At 47.0% G+C, this 14,697-nt stretch overlaps 6 non-coding genes and 2 pseudogenes across 6 annotated transcripts; all 8 read left to right on the top strand.

Annotated features, from left to right (window-relative positions):
* Positions 1-349: 349 nt before the first annotated feature.
* LOC130347680 (U2 spliceosomal RNA) lies at positions 350-540 on the top strand. Its single transcript, XR_008885563.1, has one exon. It is a non-coding gene; the product is annotated as a U2 spliceosomal RNA (small nuclear RNA).
* A 2,085-nt stretch (positions 541-2,625) lies between these two features.
* On the top strand, positions 2,626-2,817 carry LOC130347649 (U2 spliceosomal RNA). Its single transcript, XR_008885541.1, has one exon. It is a non-coding gene; the product is annotated as a U2 spliceosomal RNA (small nuclear RNA).
* A 2,098-nt stretch (positions 2,818-4,915) lies between these two features.
* On the top strand, positions 4,916-5,106 carry LOC130347681 (U2 spliceosomal RNA). Its single transcript, XR_008885564.1, has one exon. It is a non-coding gene; the product is annotated as a U2 spliceosomal RNA (small nuclear RNA).
* A 2,095-nt stretch (positions 5,107-7,201) lies between these two features.
* On the top strand, positions 7,202-7,392 carry LOC130347682 (U2 spliceosomal RNA). The gene has a single exon (XR_008885565.1). It is a non-coding gene; the product is annotated as a U2 spliceosomal RNA (small nuclear RNA).
* A 2,096-nt stretch (positions 7,393-9,488) lies between these two features.
* LOC130347664 (U2 spliceosomal RNA) lies at positions 9,489-9,648 on the top strand (annotated as a pseudogene).
* A 695-nt stretch (positions 9,649-10,343) lies between these two features.
* Positions 10,344-10,528, top strand: LOC130347661 (U2 spliceosomal RNA). Its single transcript, XR_008885551.1, has one exon. It is a non-coding gene; the product is annotated as a U2 spliceosomal RNA (small nuclear RNA).
* A 2,092-nt stretch (positions 10,529-12,620) lies between these two features.
* Positions 12,621-12,780, top strand: LOC130347666 (U2 spliceosomal RNA; annotated as a pseudogene).
* Positions 12,781-13,466: 686 nt separating this feature from the next.
* LOC130347657 (U2 spliceosomal RNA) lies at positions 13,467-13,648 on the top strand. The gene has a single exon (XR_008885548.1). It is a non-coding gene; the product is annotated as a U2 spliceosomal RNA (small nuclear RNA).
* The last annotated feature ends 1,049 nt before the right edge of the window (positions 13,649-14,697 follow it).

The following is a 14,697-nucleotide window of genomic DNA, read 5'->3' on the forward strand; positions in this document are numbered from 1 at the left end:
TGGGGACAGCCAAGGAGGCATCTGCAGGCAACAAAGGTAGGTGTGTGCTTGTGTGTGTGTTTCCTATGCAGATCCTAAGCCCAGTGTCACATGCAAGTAGGAGGAGTAAGAAGGGTTCCTGGCAAATCCGGGTTATGGATTGCATTTAAAAAGGCCCCGTGGGAGTGCAATGGGCCCCTGTCTTGCTGCTTAGCAATAATGGTATGGGTTTAGGTTCTGCTGTGTGTACTGGTGGTTGACTGCCCCCCAGCCCAGAGTGTGCATGGAAAATTGTCTGGCAGCCTCCCTGACAGCAAGCAGTGATAGTGCCCATGAAGGGGACCTTGTTGGGCCCGCCCCTTTCACGGTTATCGCTTCTCGGCCTTTTGGCTAAGATCAAGTGTAGTATCTGTTCTTATCAGTTTAATATCTGATACGTCCCCTATCTGGGGACCATATATTAAATGGATTTTTGAGAACGGGGGCCGATTTCGAAGCTTGCTTCCGTCGCCCTATGCATTGACCCGATATGGCAGTATCTTCGGGTACAGTGCACCACCCCCTTACAGGGTTAAAAAGAAAGATTCCTACTTTCATTGCTACCTGCTTGCTGGCTAGCCAGCTAGCCAGCCCTGTGGGCCTTGCTGCTGCTGCTGCTGCTGCTGCAGCCAAAAAACAAAAGGTGGTGCTGCTGCTGCTTCTGCTGCTTCTGCTTGTGTCTGGCCGCTGTTGGAGCGTCCAGGCACAGGACTTCTGCTGCTGCTGACTAAATGGCCTCCTTAATTGGATCATTTGAGTAGCCAGCACACCTGTGCAGGTAGGGCATGACATGATAGGCAGCTGCCTTGATAGCGGGTGGGTGCTGAATGTTCCTAATTGACAAAATAAGATTAATGCTTATGAAGAAATATAAAATCTCATCCCTTCCCCAATATCGCGCCACACCCCTACCCCTTAATTCCCTGGTTGAACTTGATGGACATATGTCTTTTTTCGACCGTACTAACTATGTAACTATGTAACATAACATGGGGGGGTCTCCTGGCTGTTCACACAGGTGTGTCATTGCTGTACATTGACCATGCATTGCTTCTGTGGTATTGCAAGGCAAAGACAAATGCTTCCAGCCATCCATTGCACTAATGGATTGGTCATCAGCTGGCTGTCTATGTCCCGCATCAATATAGACCAAAGTACAGAGGGTTAGGCTATGCTATAGTGCACCTACCTGATGCATCAGAAGGTGCGAGGCCCTTGCTAAATTCTGTGCACAGACTTTGAGATCTATGCTTTAGACTGTATCTAAACCTGCTCCAACATGGACTGACATTCTGGCCTACTTTCAGCCGATGCGACTTGTCTGTCGCTGAACAGTCGCTTTTTATGTATTCAGCACCTATGTATAATGTTGTAAAAATGCTCTAGAAGCTAAAGTCGCAGAAATGTCACACATATTTGGCCTGCAACTTTCTGTGCGACAAATTCAGACAGGAAAAATCAGTATAAATCCTTAGAAAATGATCCCCCAGTGTCTCCATCTGCTGGCGGTATTGAATAAGCATTGCTGCACTGATGGGGTATGCATTAGACGAAAAAAAGAAGAAAAAGAAGAATAATACGCCCAGAAAAGAGGCGAAAAGGAGAAAAACGTAAAAAAACGTGAAAAAAAAGTAAGAGGAAGAGAAGGGAAAAAAAGGTGGAAATGGGTTTAAAAGTGATTTCGGCGGAGAAATATATATATATATATATATATATATATATATATATATATATACGCGCACACACACACATATATATAAACGTATTCTCCGTTGAGATATTGCAGCCGCTGCTGTGTCCAGGCCCAGGAGCCTTAGCACTGTGCTGTGATGTCACTCAATACCACTGACATCACTAGGTGTAAACAACATCTCTCCTTTGCTGTGTATGTGACTATGGAGCTGTTTGGTGATGTCGTCTATTATGGCCTTCATAGAAGCAACAGGAGATTGTTGCATCCATCTAGAACCCTCAGAACTACAGTGCTATGATGTCACTCACTTCCACAGGCCTTGCAGAGTGTAAACAACAACAACCCAGCTTTGTTGTGTATGTAACCATAGGGATTGTGATGTCACCTAGAACCTTCACAGCAGCGACAGCTTTATGAGGAGCATCAGCACTGCTCTGCCTGAGCAGAACCATCACCGCCATAGGTTGTCAAATAACCCGGATTTAACCCACACAGGTAAGTCCAATGGGGTGCAGGCATGTCCTCTATGCTTACAGCTTCCCGTGGGTGTTGGTTTGATACCGTTTGGGGACAGCCAAGGAGGCATCTGCAGGCAACAAAGGTAGGTGTGTGCTTGTGTGTGTGTTTCCTATGCAGATCCTAAGCCCAGTGTCACATGCAAGTAGGAGGAGTAAGAAGGGTTCCTGGCAAATCCGGGTTATGGATTGCATTTAAAAAGGCCCCGTGGGAGTGCAATGGGCCCCTGTCTTGCTGCTTAGCAATAATGGTATGGGTTTAGGTTCTGCTGTGTGTACTGGTGGTTGACTGCCCCCCAGCCCAGAGTGTGCATGGAAAATTGTCTGGCAGCCTCCCTGACAGCAAGCAGTGATAGTGCCCATGAAGGGGACCTTGTTGGGCCCGCCCCTTTCACGGTTATCGCTTCTCGGCCTTTTGGCTAAGATCAAGTGTAGTATCTGTTCTTATCAGTTTAATATCTGATACGTCCCCTATCTGGGGACCATATATTAAATGGATTTTTGAGAACGGGGGCCGATTTCGAAGCTTGCTTCCGTCGCCCTATGCATTGACCCGATATGGCAGTATCTTCGGGTTACAGTGCACCACCCCCTTACAGGGTTAAAAAGAAAGATTCCTACTTTCATTGCTACCTGCTTGCTGGCTAGCCAGCTAGCCAGCCCTGTGGGCCTTGCTGCTGCTGCTGCTGCTGCTGCAGCCAAAAAACAAAAGGTGGTGCTGCTGCTGCTTCTGCTGCTTCTGCTGCTTCTGCTTGTGTCTGGCCGCTGTTGGAGCGTCCAGGCACAGGACTTCTGCTGCTGCTGACTAAATGGCCTCCTTAATTGGATCATTTGAGTAGCCAGCACACCTGTGCAGGTAGGGCATGACATGATAGGCAGCTGCCTTGATAGCGGGTGGGTGCTGAATGTTCCTAATTGACAAAATAAGATTAATGCTTATGAAGAAATATAAAATCTCATCCCTTCCCCAATATCGCGCCACACCCCTACCCCTTAATTCCCTGGTTGAACTTGATGGACATATGTCTTTTTTCGACCGTACTAACTATGTAACTATGTAACATAACATGGGGGGGTCTCCTGGCTGTTCACACAGGTGTGTCATTGCTGTACATTGACCATGCATTGCTTCTGTGGTATTGCAAAGGCAAAGACAAATGCTTCCAGCCATCCATTGCACTAATGGATTGGTCATCAGCTGGCTGTCTATGTCCCGCATCAATATAGACCAAAGTACAGAGGGTTAGGCTATGCTATAGTGCACCTACCTGATGCATCAGAAGGTGCGAGGCCCTTGCTAAATTCTGTGCACAGACTTTGAGATCTATGCTTTAGACTGTATCTAAACCTGCTCCAACATGGACTGACATTCTGGCCTACTTTCAGCCGATGCGACTTGTCTGTCGCTGAACAGTCGCTTTTTATGTATTCAGCACCTATGTATAATGTTGTAAAAATGCTCTAGAAGCTAAAGTCGCAGAAATGTCACACATATTTGGCCTGCAACTTTCTGTGCGACAAATTCAGACAGGAAAAATCAGTATAAATCCTTAGAAAATTATCCCCCAGTGTCTCCATCTGCTGGCGGTATTGAATAAGCATTGCTGCACTGATGGGGTATGCATTAGACAAAAAAAAAGAAGAAAAAGAAGAATAATACGCCCAGAAAAGAGGCGAAAAGGAGAAAAACGTAAAAAAACGTGAAAAAAAAGTAAGAGGAAGAGAAGGGAAAAAAAGGTGGAAATGGGTTTAAAAGTGATTTCGGCGGAGAAATATATATATATATATATATATATATATATATATATATATATATACGCGCACACACACACATATATATAAACGTATTCTCCGTTGAGATATTGCAGCCGCTGCTGTGTCCAGGCCCAGGAGCCTTAGCACTGTGCTGTGATGTCACTCAATACCACTGACATCACTAGGTGTAAACAACATCTCTCCTTTGCTGTGTATGTGACTATGGAGCTGTTTGGTGATGTCGTCTATTATGGCCTTCATAGAAGCAACAGGAGATTGTTGCATCCATCTAGAACCCTCAGAACTACAGTGCTATGATGTCACTCACTTCCACAGGCCTTGCAGAGTGTAAACAACAACAACCCAGCTTTGTTGTGTATGTAACCATAGGGATTGTGATGTCACCTAGAACCTTCACAGCAGCGACAGCTTTATGAGGAGCATCAGCACTGCTCTGCCTGAGCAGAACCATCACCGCCATAGGTTGTCAAATAACCCGGATTTAACCCACACAGGTAAGTCCAATGGGGTGCAGGCATGTCCTCTATGCTTACAGCTTCCCGTGGGTGTTGGTTTGATACCGTTTGGGGACAGCCAAGGAGGCATCTGCAGGCAACAAAGGTAGGTGTGTGCTTGTGTGTGTGTTTCCTATGCAGATCCTAAGCCCAGTGTCACATGCAAGTAGGAGGAGTAAGAAGGGTTCCTGGCAAATCCGGGTTATGGATTGCATTTAAAAAGGCCCCGTGGGAGTGCAATGGGCCCCTGTCTTGCTGCTTAGCAATAATGGTATGGGTTTAGGTTCTGCTGTGTGTACTGGTGGTTGACTGCCCCCCAGCCCAGAGTGTGCATGGAAAATTGTCTGGCAGCCTCCCTGACAGCAAGCAGTGATAGTGCCCATGAAGGGGACCTTGTTGGGCCCGCCCCTTTCACGGTTATCGCTTCTCGGCCTTTTGGCTAAGATCAAGTGTAGTATCTGTTCTTATCAGTTTAATATCTGATACGTCCCCTATCTGGGGACCATATATTAAATGGATTTTTGAGAACGGGGGCCGATTTCGAAGCTTGCTTCCGTCGCCCTATGCATTGACCCGATATGGCAGTATCTTCGGGTACAGTGCACCACCCCCTTACAGGGTTAAAAAGAAAGATTCCTACTTTCATTGCTACCTGCTTGCTGGCTAGCCAGCTAGCCAGCCCTGTGGGCCTTGCTGCTGCTGCTGCTGCTGCTGCAGCCAAAAAACAAAAGGTGGTGCTGCTGCTGCTTCTGCTGCTTCTGCTTGTGTCTGGCCGCTGTTGGAGCGTCCAGGCACAGGACTTCTGCTGCTGCTGACTAAATGGCCTCCTTAATTGGATCATTTGAGTAGCCAGCACACCTGTGCAGGTAGGGCATGACATGATAGGCAGCTGCCTTGATAGCGGGTGGGTGCTGAATGTTCCTAATTGACAAAATAAGATTAATGCTTATGAAGAAATATAAAATCTCATCCCTTCCCCAATATCGCGCCACACCCCTACCCCTTAATTCCCTGGTTGAACTCGATGGACATATGTCTTTTTTCGACCGTACTAACTATGTAACTATGTAACATAACATGGGGGGGTCTCCTGGCTGTTCACACAGGTGTGTCATTGCTGTACATTGACCATGCATTGCTTCTGTGGTATTGCAAAGGCAAAGACAAATGCTTCCAGCCATCCATTGCACTAATGGATTGGTCATCAGCTGGCTGTCTATGTCCCGCATCAATATAGACCAAAGTACAGAGGGTTAGGCTATGCTATAGTGCACCTACCTGATGCATCAGAAGGTGCGAGGCCCTTGCTAAATTCTGTGCACAGACTTTGAGATCTATGCTTTAGACTGTATCTAAACCTGCTCCAACATGGACTGACATTCTGGCCTACTTTCAGCCGATGCGACTTGTCTGTCGCTGAACAGTCGCTTTTTATGTATTCAGCACCTATGTATAATGTTGTAAAAATGCTCTAGAAGCTAAAGTCGCAGAAATGTCACACATATTTGGCCTGCAACTTTCTGTGCGACAAATTCAGACAGGAAAAATCAGTATAAATCCTTAGAAAATTAATTATCCCCCAGTGTCTCCATCTGCTGGCGGTATTGAATAAGCATTGCTGCACTGATGGGGTATGCATTAGACGAAAAAAAAGAAGAAAAAGAAGAATAATACGCCCAGAAAAGAGGCGAAAAGGAGAAAAACGTAAAAAAACGTGAAAAAAAAGTAAGAGGAAGAGAAGGGAAAAAAAGGTGGAAATGGGTTTAAAAGTGATTTCGGCGGAGAAATATATATATATATATATATATATATATATATATATATATATATATACGCGCACACACACACATATATATAAACGTATTCTCCGTTGAGATATTGCAGCCGCTGCTGTGTCCAGGCCCAGGAGCCTTAGCACTGTGCTGTGATGTCACTCAATACCACTGACATCACTAGGTGTAAACAACATCTCTCCTTTGCTGTGTATGTGACTATGGAGCTGTTTGGTGATGTCGTCTATTATGGCCTTCATAGAAGCAACAGGAGATTGTTGCATCCATCTAGAACCCTCAGAACTACAGTGCTATGATGTCACTCACTTCCACAGGCCTTGCAGAGTGTAAACAACAACAACCCAGCTTTGTTGTGTATGTAACCATAGGGATTGTGATGTCACCTAGAACCTTCACAGCAGCGACAGCTTTATGAGGAGCATCAGCACTGCTCTGCCTGAGCAGAACCATCACCGCCATAGGTTGTCAAATAACCCGGATTTAACCCACACAGGTAAGTCCAATGGGGTGCAGGCATGTCCTCTATGCTTACAGCTTCCCGTGGGTGTTGGTTTGATACCGTTTGGGGACAGCCAAGGAGGCATCTGCAGGCAACAAAGGTAGGTGTGTGCTTGTGTGTGTGTTTCCTATGCAGATCCTAAGCCCAGTGTCACATGCAAGTAGGAGGAGTAAGAAGGGTTCCTGGCAAATCCGGGTTATGGATTGCATTTAAAAAGGCCCCGTGGGAGTGCAATGGGCCCCTGTCTTGCTGCTTAGCAATAATGGTATGGGTTTAGGTTCTGCTGTGTGTACTGGTGGTTGACTGCCCCCCAGCCCAGAGTGTGCATGGAAAATTGTCTGGCAGCCTCCCTGACAGCAAGCAGTGATAGTGCCCATGAAGGGGACCTTGTTGGGCCCGCCCCTTTCACGGTTATCGCTTCTCGGCCTTTTGGCTAAGATCAAGTGTAGTATCTGTTCTTATCAGTTTAATATCTGATACGTCCCCTATCTGGGGACCATATATTAAATGGATTTTTGAGAACGGGGGCCGATTTCGAAGCTTGCTTCCGTCGCCCTATGCATTGACCCGATATGGCAGTATCTTCGGGTACAGTGCACCACCCCCTTACAGGGTTAAAAAGAAAGATTCCTACTTTCATTGCTACCTGCTTGCTGGCTAGCCAGCTAGCCAGCCCTGTGGGCCTTGCTGCTGCTGCTGCTGCTGCTGCTGCAGCCAAAAAACAAAAGGTGGTGCTGCTGCTGCTTCTGCTGCTTCTGCTTGTGTCTGGCCGCTGTTGGAGCGTCCAGGCACAGGACTTCTGCTGCTGCTGACTAAATGGCCTCCTTAATTGGATCATTTGAGTAGCCAGCACACCTGTGCAGGTAGGGCATGACATGATAGGCAGCTGCCTTGATAGCGGGTGGGTGCTGAATGTTCCTAATTGACAAAATAAGATTAATGCTTATGAAGAAATATAAAATCTCATCCCTTCCCCAATATCGCGCCACACCCCTACCCCTTAATTCCCTGGTTGAACTTGATGGACATATGTCTTTTTTCGACCGTACTAACTATGTAACTATGTAACATAACATGGGGGGGTCTCCTGGCTGTTCACACAGGTGTGTCATTGCTGTACATTGACCATGCATTGCTTCTGTGGTATTGCAAAGGCAAAGACAAATGCTTCCAGCCATCCATTGCACTAATGGATTGGTCATCAGCTGGCTGTCTATGTCCCGCATCAATATAGACCAAAGTACAGAGGGTTAGGCTATGCTATAGTGCACCTACCTGATGCATCAGAAGGTGCGAGGCCCTTGCTAAATTCTGTGCACAGACTTTGAGATCTATGCTTTAGACTGTATCTAAACCTGCTCCAACATGGACTGACATTCTGGCCTACTTTCAGCCGATGCGACTTGTCTGTCGCTGAACAGTCGCTTTTTATGTATTCAGCACCTATGTATAATGTTGTAAAAATGCTCTAGAAGCTAAAGTCGCAGAAATGTCACACATATTTGGCCTGCAACTTTCTGTGCGACAAATTCAGACAGGAAAAATCAGTATAAATCCTTAGAAAATTATCCCCCAGTGTCTCCATCTGCTGGCGGTATTGAATAAGCATTGCTGCACTGATGGGGTATGCATTAGACGAAAAAAAAGAAGAAAAAGAAGAATAATACGCCCAGAAAAGAGGCGAAAAGGAGAAAAACGTAAAAAAACGTGAAAAAAAAGTAAGAGGAAGAGAAGGGAAAAAAAGGTGGAAATGGGTTTAAAAGTGATTTCGGCGGAGAAATATATATATATATATATATATATATATATATATATATATATATATATACGCGCACACACACACATATATATAAACGTATTCTCCGTTGAGATATTGCAGCCGCTGCTGTGTCCAGGCCCAGGAGCCTTAGCACTGTGCTGTGATGTCACTCAATACCACTGACATCACTAGGTGTAAACAACATCTCTCCTTTGCTGTGTATGTGACTATGGAGCTGTTTGGTGATGTCGTCTATTATGGCCTTCATAGAAGCAACAGGAGATTGTTGCATCCATCTAGAACCCTCAGAACTACAGTGCTATGATGTCACTCACTTCCACAGGCCTTGCAGAGTGTAAACAACAACAACCCAGCTTTGTTGTGTATGTAACCATAGGGATTGTGATGTCACCTAGAACCTTCACAGCAGCGACAGCTTTATGAGGAGCATCAGCACTGCTCTGCCTGAGCAGAACCATCACCGCCATAGGTTGTCAAATAACCCGGATTTAACCCACACAGGTAAGTCCAATGGGGTGCAGGCATGTCCTCTATGCTTACAGCTTCCCGTGGGTGTTGGTTTGATACCGTTTGGGGACAGCCAAGGAGGCATCTGCAGGCAACAAAGGTAGGTGTGTGCTTGTGTGTGTGTTTCCTATGCAGATCCTAAGCCCAGTGTCACATGCAAGTAGGAGGAGTAAGAAGGGTTCCTGGCAAATCCGGGTTATGGATTGCATTTAAAAAGGCCCCGTGGGAGTGCAATGGGCCCCTGTCTTGCTGCTTAGCAATAATGGTATGGGTTTAGGTTCTGCTGTGTGTACTGGTGGTTGACTGCCCCCCAGCCCAGAGTGTGCATGGAAAATTGTCTGGCAGCCTCCCTGACAGCAAGCAGTGATAGTGCCCATGAAGGGGACCTTGTTGGGCCCGCCCCTTTCACGGTTATCGCTTCTCGGCCTTTTGGCTAAGATCAAGTGTAGTATCTGTTCTTATCAGTTTTCATGCTGGTGGGGATGGGTGCTGCATGGAGGATGCAGGTGTACCAGGGCTTTCCGGGGCTGGTTCTGAGGAATCAGCTCGACGGCTGCCCCGATGTGACCTGTTCCCTTCGGGTCTCGCCATGAGGCTGAGAGGGTCTAGAACCGAGGTACTTTTGTGCCTCGGGGAGTGGTGACCCCGAGGTGCCGAAACTCACTGGGAGAATAGACTCACTGAGTTGAAGCACGGGCACCATAATCTCTTCACCTTGTGGCACTCACCTCTTGATTCCCGGCCTTCTGGCTAGGATCAGAGAAATTTTTATAGATCCGGCCGGATGTCCGGGCAGTATATCTGCACACATTCACTTATTTATTTATTTTTTGTCTCACTGTGTCACTTTTTGCGTGTTGTGTGTTCACAGGATTTGTCAGGATGCGGTAGCCCTTCTGGGTGTCCCTCCTGGCGGTCTAGGGGAGGTGTGTGTGGCCATTAGGTTCCGCACCTCCCTGCAAACACCCCGGGTACTCCTGCTTTGGCAGGGTACCTACCGTAATCGGCTCTGCGGGCAGATACCTTGGCTAACGCCAAGGGGGATGCCGGGAGCATTTGTGGTCCCCTAGTAGCTTCGGCGAAAAGGGACATCGAACCTGGAACCTCGCAGGTACCTTTTGGTCCGGAGGCGAAGGGTAAGGTTTGTTGGGGGGCCTCTCTCCTATCGGAGAAGGGCTTGCGATAGACCGCATCCTTTGTGCACGTTTTTTTTTAGTGTAACACGTTTGCACTTTTTCTTGCACTTTGGGTGAATCGAAAGCACGTTCCTCGGCTTTAGATAAAAAAAAAAAAAAAAAAATCTGTTCTTATCAGTTTAATATCTGATACGTCCCCTATCTGGGGACCATATATTAAATGGATTTTTGAGAACGGGGGCCGATTTCGAAGCTTGCTTCCGTCGCCCTATGCATTGACCCGATATGGCAGTATCTTCGGGTACAGTGCACCACCCCCTTACAGGGTTAAAAAGAAAGATTCCTACTTTCATTGCTACCTGCTTGCTGGCTAGCCAGCTAGCCAGCCCTGTGGGCCTTGCTGCTGCTGCTGCTGCTGCTGCTGCAGCCAAAAAACAAAAGGTGGTGCTGCTGCTGCTTCTGCTGCTTCTGCTTGTGTCTGGCCGCTGTTGGAGCGTCCAGGCACAGGACTTCTGCTGCTGCTGACTAAATGGCCTCCTTAATTGGATCATTTGAGTAGCCAGCACACCTGTGCAGGTAGGGCATGACATGATAGGCAGCTGCCTTGATAGCGGGTGGGTGCTGAATGTTCCTAATTGACAAAATAAGATTAATGCTTATGAAGAAATATAAAATCTCATCCCTTCCCCAATATCGCGCCACACCCCTACCCCTTAATTCCCTGGTTGAACTTGATGGACATATGTCTTTTTTCGACCGTACTAACTATGTAACTATGTAACATAACATGGGGGGGTCTCCTGGCTGTTCACACAGGTGTGTCATTGCTGTACATTGACCATGCATTGCTTCTGTGGTATTGCAAAGGCAAAGACAAATGCTTCCAGCCATCCATTGCACTAATGGATTGGTCATCAGCTGGCTGTCTATGTCCCGCATCAATATAGACCAAAGTACAGAGGGTTAGGCTATGCTATAGTGCACCTACCTGATGCATCAGAAGGTGCGAGGCCCTTGCTAAATTCTGTGCACAGACTTTGAGATCTATGCTTTAGACTGTATCTAAACCTGCTCCAACATGGACTGACATTCTGGCCTACTTTCAGCCGATGCGACTTGTCTGTCGCTGAACAGTCGCTTTTTATGTATTCAGCACCTATGTATAATGTTGTAAAAATGCTCTAGAAGCTAAAGTCGCAGAAATGTCACACATATTTGGCCTGCAACTTTCTGTGCGACAAATTCAGACAGGAAAAATCAGTATAAATCCTTAGAAAATTATCCCCCAGTGTCTCCATCTGCTGGCGGTATTGAATAAGCATTGCTGCACTGATGGGGTATGCATTAGACGAAAAAAAAGAAGAAAAAGAAGAATAATACGCCCAGAAAAGAGGCGAAAAGGAGAAAAACGTAAAAAAACGTGAAAAAAAAGTAAGAGGAAGAGAAGGGAAAAAAAGGTGGAAATGGGTTTAAAAGTGATTTCGGCGGAGAAATATATATATATATATATATATATATATATATATATATATATATACGCGCACACACACACATATATATAAACGTATTCTCCGTTGAGATATTGCAGCCGCTGCTGTGTCCAGGCCCAGGAGCCTTAGCACTGTGCTGTGATGTCACTCAATACCACTGACATCACTAGGTGTAAACAACATCTCTCCTTTGCTGTGTATGTGACTATGGAGCTGTTTGGTGATGTCGTCTATTATGGCCTTCATAGAAGCAACAGGAGATTGTTGCATCCATCTAGAACCCTCAGAACTACAGTGCTATGATGTCACTCACTTCCACAGGCCTTGCAGAGTGTAAACAACAACAACCCAGCTTTGTTGTGTATGTAACCATAGGGATTGTGATGTCACCTAGAACCTTCACAGCAGCGACAGCTTTATGAGGAGCATCAGCACTGCTCTGCCTGAGCAGAACCATCACCGCCATAGGTTGTCAAATAACCCGGATTTAACCCACACAGGTAAGTCCAATGGGGTGCAGGCATGTCCTCTATGCTTACAGCTTCCCGTGGGTGTTGGTTTGATACCGTTTGGGGACAGCCAAGGAGGCATCTGCAGGCAACAAAGGTAGGTGTGTGCTTGTGTGTGTGTTTCCTATGCAGATCCTAAGCCCAGTGTCACATGCAAGTAGGAGGAGTAAGAAGGGTTCCTGGCAAATCCGGGTTATGGATTGCATTTAAAAAGGCCCCGTGGGAGTGCAATGGGCCCCTGTCTTGCTGCTTAGCAATAATGGTATGGGTTTAGGTTCTGCTGTGTGTACTGGTGGTTGACTGCCCCCCAGCCCAGAGTGTGCATGGAAAATTGTCTGGCAGCCTCCCTGACAGCAAGCAGTGATAGTGCCCATGAAGGGGACCTTGTTGGGCCCGCCCCTTTCACGGTTATCGCTTCTCGGCCTTTTGGCTAAGATCAAGTGTAGTATCTGTTCTTATCAGTTTTCATGCTGGTGGGGATGGGTGCTGCATGGAGGATGCAGGTGTACCAGGGCTTTCCGGGGCTGGTTCTGAGGAATCAGCTCGACGGCTGCCCCGATGTGACCTGTTCCCTCCGGGTCTCGCCATGAGGCTGAGAGGGTCTAGAGCCGAGGTACTTTTGTGCCTCGGGGAGTGGTGACCCCGAGGTGCCGAAACTCACTGGGAGAATAGACTCACTGAGTTGAAGCACGGGCACCATAATCTCTTCACCTTGTGGCACTCACCTCTTGATTCCCGGCCTTCTGGCTAGGATCAGAGAAATTTTTATAGATCCGGCCGGATGTCCGGGCAGTATATCTGCACACATTCACTTATTTATTTCCTTTTTGTCTCACTGTGTCACTTTTTGCGTGTTGTGTGTTCACAGGATTGGTCAGGATGCGGTAGCCCTTCTGGGTGTCCCTCCTGGCGGTCTAGGGGAGGTGTGTGTGGCCATTAGGTTCCGCACCTCCCTGCAAACACCCCGGGTACTCCTGCTTTGGCAGGGTACCTACCGTAATCGGCTCTGCGGGCAGATACCTTGGCTAACGCCAAGGGGGATGCCGGGAGCATTTGTGGTCCCCTAGTAGCTTCGGCGAAAAGGGACATCGAACCTGGAACCTCGCAGGTACCTTTTGGTCCGGAGGCGAAGGGTAAGGTTTGTTGGGGGGCCTCTCTCCTATCGGAGAAGGGCTTGCGATAGACCGCATCCTTTGTGCACGTTTTTTTAGTGTAACACGTTTGCACTTTTTCTTGCACTTTGGGTGAATCGAAAGCACGTTCCTCGGCTTTAGATAAAAAAAAATCTGTTCTTATCAGTTTAATATCTGATACGTCCCCTATCTGGGGACCATATATTAAATGGATTTTTGAGAACGGGGGCCGATTTCGAAGCTTGCTTCCGTCGCCCTATGCATTGACCCGATATGGCAGTATCTTCGGGTACAGTGCACCACCCCCTTACAGGGTTAAAAAGAAAGATTCCTACTTTCATTGCTACCTGCTTGCTGGCTAGCCAGCTAGCCAGCCCTGTGGGCCTTGCTGCTGCTGCTGCTGCTGCTGCAGCCAAAAAACAAAAGGTGGTGCTGCTGCTGCTTCTGCTGCTTCTGCTTGTGTCTGGCCGCTGTTGGAGCGTCCAGGCACAGGACTTCTGCTGCTGCTGACTAAATGGCCTCCTTAATTGGATCATTTGAGTAGCCAGCACACCTGTGCAGGTAGGGCATGACATGATAGGCAGCTGCCTTGATAGCGGGTGGGTGCTGAATGTTCCTAATTGACAAAATAAGATTAATGCTTATGAAGAAATATAAAATCTCATCCCTTCCCCAATATCGCGCCACACCCCTACCCCTTAATTCCCTGGTTGAACTTGATGGACATATGTCTTTTTTCGACCGTACTAACTATGTAACTATGTAACATAACATGGGGGGGTCTCCTGGCTGTTCACACAGGTGTGTCATTGCTGTACATTGACCATGCATTGCTTCTGTGGTATTGCAAAGGCAAAGACAAATGCTTCCAGCCATCCATTGCACTAATGGATTGGTCATCAGCTGGCTGTCTATGTCCCGCATCAATATAGACCAAAGTACAGAGGGTTAGGCTATGCTATAGTGCACCTACCTGATGCATCAGAAGGTGCGAGGCCCTTGCTAAATTCTGTGCACAGACTTTGAGATCTATGCTTTAGACTGTATCTAAACCTGCTCCAACATGGACTGACATTCTGGCCTACTTTCAGCCGATGCGACTTGTCTGTCGCTGAACAGTCGCTTTTTATGTATTCAGCACCTATGTATAATGTTGTAAAAATGCTCTAGAAGCTAAAGTCGCAGAAATGTCACACATATTTGGCCTGCAACTTTCTGTGCGACAAATTCAGACAGGAAAAATCAGTATAAATCCTTAGAAAATTATCCCCCAGTGTCTCCATCTGCTGGCGGTATTGAATAAGCATTGCTGCACTGATGGGGTATGCATTAGACGAAAAAAAAGAAGAAAAAG

This window comes from Hyla sarda, unplaced genomic scaffold (assembly GCF_029499605.1).
Source record: "Hyla sarda isolate aHylSar1 unplaced genomic scaffold, aHylSar1.hap1 scaffold_849, whole genome shotgun sequence".
NCBI classification, from domain to species: domain Eukaryota; kingdom Metazoa; phylum Chordata; class Amphibia; order Anura; family Hylidae; genus Hyla; species Hyla sarda.